Source organism: Otolemur garnettii, unplaced genomic scaffold (genome assembly GCF_000181295.1).
Source record: "Otolemur garnettii isolate 467f Iridium unplaced genomic scaffold, OtoGar3 scaffold00260, whole genome shotgun sequence".
NCBI classification, from domain to species: Eukaryota; Metazoa; Chordata; class Mammalia; order Primates; family Galagidae; genus Otolemur; species Otolemur garnettii.
The window spans coordinates 189,633-194,659 of record NW_003852655.1 but is presented as its reverse complement, the minus strand read 5'-3'; the positions used below and the strand labels follow the sequence as shown (position 1 = coordinate 194,659).

The 5,027-nt window shown below is 47.7% G+C and overlaps 1 pseudogene; it reads left to right on the top strand.

Moving 5' to 3' along the window:
* The first annotated feature begins 927 nt into the window (after positions 1 to 927).
* Positions 928 to 1,748, top strand: LOC100963805 (annotated as a pseudogene).
* The last annotated feature ends 3,279 nt before the right edge of the window (positions 1,749 to 5,027 follow it).

Below are 5,027 nucleotides of genomic sequence, written 5' to 3'. Positions count from 1 at the left end.
GTGCTTTCAGGAGAGCAGAGCTGAAAGCCACATGCAGTGAGAACAAGAGAGAATAAGGCAGGTCAGGCAGGCCAGGTGGATAGCACACAGCTGGCCTGGTCCTTTTAGGTCCTTCCCCCATTCTTTTTTTTATTTTATTATTTATTTATTTATTTTTTTTAATTGAATGGTAACTATGTACATTAATGCACTTCTGGGGTACAGTGTGGGGTTTTCACATGCAATCTGAAATACTTCCATCAAACTGGTCAACACAGCCTTCATGTCATTTTCTCAGTTATTGTTTTAAAACGTTCACATTCTACTCTTAGAAAGATTCACTTGTACCCCTATAAGATAAACCTCAGAAGTGATCCCTCCAAACCCCCTCCCTCCCCCCATTCCCCCTCCCTTCTCCACCCCTCCCCTTTCCCCCATTCTTACTGTTTTGTAAATTTAGTTCCCACCCTATAGATGCCTATCTTGAATAGTTTAGAAAGATTGATTTAGGAAATTGACTTTTGAATTGGAAATGTTGTAATAGATTGTCACAGAGTTGTGCTGATTATTATTTAAAATAGGAGTAGGCTTGACACCTGTGGCTCAAGCGGCTAAGGCACCAGCCACATACACCTGAACTGGCAGTTCGAATCCAGCAGGGACCCACCAAACAACAATGACGGCTGCAACTGAAAAATAGCCGGGCATTGTGGCAGGTGCCTATAGTCCTAGCTACTTGGGAGGCAGAGGCAGGAGAATTGCTTGAGCCCAGGAGTTGGAGGTTGCTGTAAGCTATGATGCCATGGCACTTTACTCAGGGTGACAGCTTGAGGCTCTGTCTCAAAAATAAATAAATAAATAAATGAAATGAAATAAGAGTAAATGTGGGGGGAATTCATGTGGAGGTCAGAGTGGAAGCAGGTGTGAGTGGGTCCAACAGAAGGAAACATGGCTGCCATAGTGTTTGAGTCCATTGGCAAGTTCGGCCTGGCCTTAGCCGCTGCAGGAAGTGTTGTGAACTCTGCCTTGTATAATGTGGATGCTGCACACAGAGCTGTCATCTTGGACTAATTCCGTGGAGTGCAGGACATGGTGGTAGGGGAAGAGACTCACTTCCTCATTCCACGGGTACAGAAACCAATTATCTTCGACTGCCACTCTCGACTATATAACTTGCCAATCATACTGGTAGGTAACAAAGATTTACAGAATGTCAACATCACCCTGCACATCCTCTTCCGTCGTGTGGCTTGCAGCTTCCTTGCATCTTCACCAGCATTGGAGAGGACTACGATGAGCATGTGCTGCCTTCTGTTACTACAGAGATCCTCAAGTCGGTGGTGGCTCGCTTTGATGCTGGAGAGCTAGTCACCCAGAGAGAGCTGGTCTCCAGGCAGGTAAGGGATGACCTTACGGAACGAGCAGCAACCTTTGGGCTCATTCTGGATAATATTTCCTTGACACATCTGACCTTTGGGAAGGAGTTAACAGAAGCGGTGGAAGCCAAACAGGAGGCTCAGCAGGAAGCAGAGAAGGCCAGATCTGTGGTGAATGAGGCTGAGCAGCAGAAAAAGGCAACCATCATCTCTGCCAAGGGAGTCTCCCAGGCAACAGAGCTGATTGCCAACTCACTGGCAACGGTGAGTGATGGCCTGATGGAGCTCTGCAAGCTGGAGGCCGCAGAGGACACTGCATACCAACTATGGTACTCTTGAAACACCACCTACCTGCCAGCGGGGCAGTCCATATTCCTCCAGCTGCCCCAGTGAGGGCCTGTCCTGCTGTTACTCCTTAGCCTAACTGAACCACAGCCCTGATGATAATTAACGCCACCTCCCTCCTGCCTCCACCCAGAAATCACTTGAACTCTCATGATTGGCTTAAAGTGAAAGAAATAAAAGTAAAATCACTTCAAAAAAGAAAAAGTTAATGTGGGCTGGCTAGGTAGCTCATGCCTGTAATCTTGCACTCTGAGAGGCTGAGGCAGGTGGATTGCCTAAGCTAGAGTGAGAACTCGTCTCTAAAAATAGCCAAGCATTGTGGCAGGTATCTGTAGTCCCAGCTATTCGGGAGACTGAGCCAGGAGGATCTCTTGGGTGCAAGAGTTTGAGGTTGCTGTGAGTTATGATGCATGGCACTCTACTGAAGGCAACAAAATGAGACTGTCTCCAAAAAAAAGGGTGGGGGGGCTAATGTGGTCTTTGCTTTGAACCTTTAGGTATAAATCTGTGATTTTAGAAATGGAAGAACAGCACATTCTTGGAGAGGCTACTCTCACTGTGTTGCAGGAAGGTGAGGCCCAATGGAGAGAAAAAGCACCCAAATACCATGTTTAGAAGAGGAAGGGCTTTTTTTGAAATGGCCGCACTCCCCCACTGGCCTAGTCTTTCACTTTTTATCTCCAGTCAAAAAGTTCCAATCCATAGGTACCTTTTTCATTGGTCAATTTGAATGAAGTGGGAGATGCTGTTCCAGCCCCCACAGAACTACAGGATTTCACAGACGTGGAAATTTCTTGTGCAAGTTCTAGGAAGTTAAATCTGCAAATTCCGGGAAGTTAAGTCTACAAATTCCCAAGAGCTGAGTCACCATGGAGAGGACCCTGCAGGTGTATCCTTGTGGTCTTGAAGACCTGTTCTCTTGGAACTTACCCTTCTTGGATATCCTCTCTCCACTGTTTTCCAGAATTCCAGTTTTCTGACAAAGTTTGGTGGACCTATTATCACTATCTCTGCATATTGGCTGACAGTTATAGACAGTTGGACCCTCTTTTGGTAACAGAAACAGAGAGTCTCTGATAGCTTGCTGTAGTAGTTAGGGGAAACTTGCCCTTTTCTGAAAGTTTGCTGAAAGATCAACTTACAATTAAGGCAGATTGGCTCAGTGCCCATAGCACTGTGGTTACAACGCCAGACACATACACCAAGGGTGGTGGATTTACCACCTGGGCCAGCTAAGCAACAATGACAACTGCAGACAAAAAAATAGCTGAGTGTTGTGGCAGGTGCCTGTAATCTCAGCTACTTGAGAGGCTGAGGCAGGAGAATCACCAAGCCCAAGAGTTTGAGGTTGCTATGAGCTGTGATGCCACGGCCTCTACTCAGGGCAACATAGTGAAACTCTGTCTCAAACAAACAAATAAAACAATTAAGGCAGATTGATAAGATAAAGGATTTATTTACGTGCCATAATGAAGGGGAGAAATCACAGAGAGATAACCCAATTTTCCAGAGGAGTTCAGATGGCTTTATACTCGCCTTTCAGAGGGGAGGGGGGAAACTGAGGCACATGGGGCAACAGATGGTTGCTAGGATAGTTGCTAGGAATGGATGGGTGAGAAATAGGTTGACTTGTAAATTAACCTGGGAATAGATATTTATGACAGAAGGATTTAGGCCAGGTCAGCCTACATTCCTGACTCATTCCTGAAATATTTTTTTTTTTTTGAGACAGAGCCTCAAGCTGTCCCCCTGGGTAGAGTGCCATTGATACTGGAAAAGTGGCACCCCAGCCAGCTCAGCCGAGCAGGTCCTGGGGGATCTGCCACTTCTGTCTTGGTGGCAGCAGCCGGCAAAAAAAACCCGGCAGGTTGGGGCAAGCGAGGGAGCTTTCTTCCCCCAGAGGCTCCAGTAGAGGCGTTAGAGGACCTGTCAATCAAGGGAAAACTGGTGTCCATCCCTGATTGGTCCATTTTCTTTCTTTCTTTCTTTTTTTTTGAGACAGAGCCTCAAGCTGTCCCCCTGGGCAGAGCGCCGTGGCATCACAGCTCACAGCAACCTCCAAGTCCTGGGCTCAAGCGAGTCTCCTGCCTCCGCCTCCCAAGCAGCTGGGACCACAGGCGCCCACCACAACGCCCGGCTATTTTTTGGTTGCAGCCATCATTGTTGTTTGGCGGGTCCAGGCTGGGGATTCGAACCCGCCACCCTAGGTGTACGTGGCTGGCGCCTTAGCCGGTTGAGCCATAGGCGCCGAGCCGATTGGTCCATTTTCAATCCTGCTCCTGATTGGTCCATTTTATGGACCAATCACAGCTAAGCTATTACACCTATATAAGGCCCTGAGCAGAGAGCCTGGGGGCAGATCGTCACAGACCTTCAAGGAAGATAGCGAAGAAGAAGAAGAAGACTTCAGCGGACCAGTGGCACTTCTAGTGCTGATCCTACCTTACAAAGAGGCTTGGCCCTTTGCTGATCTCTGCCCTGCAAAGAGGCTTGGTCCTTTGTAAGAGCTGTAGCTGTAACACTTCCGCTGCTGATCCTGCTCTACAAAGAGGCTTGGTTCTTTGTAGGAGTTGTAACACTTGAGCTGTATAGCTGTAACACCTCCCCTGCTGATCCTGCTCTACAAAGAGGCTTGGCCCTTTGTAAGAGTTCTTTTCCTAAGAGTTGTAACACTCATATCCTGCCCTGCAAGGAGGTTTGGTTCTTTGAGCTGTAAATAAAACCTCACTGTTCATTCTATGGTCTATCGATTTCATTCATCAAATCGTTGAGACCAAGAGCCTGGAAATCCAGTGTTAAAAATCCGGTATCACCGTGACATCACAGCTTACAGCAACCTCCAACTCCTGGGCTCAAGCGAGTCTCCTGCTTCAGCCTCCCATGTAGCTGGGACCACAGGCGCCCACCACAGTGCCCGGCTATTTTTTGGTTGCAGCCATCATTGTTATTTGGCGGGCCCGGGCTGAATTTGAACCCACCCCCTTAGGTGTATGTGGCTGGCACCTTAGCCACTTGAGCCACAGGCGCGGAGCCATTCCTGAAATATTTTGAGATAGAAGGAAGGGGAGTCAGTTGTCCCCTTGTACCCTCTGGCCAGGCTCTTCCAGTGGGTAGAGACAGAGAGAAGCCTTCTCCAGTGCTTCTCAGCCTTGAAAGACCTTCAACTCAAGATATTCTTTATACCCGGGGGGACTCGTATTTTGAGGTAAAATTTCCTCAGCTCCTTCCGGTTGTATTGTCTGGAAAACTCCTTTCTATTAAACAGTAAAAGTTGGCTCGGCGCCTGTAACACAGTGGTTATGGTGCCAGCCACATACACCAAAGTTG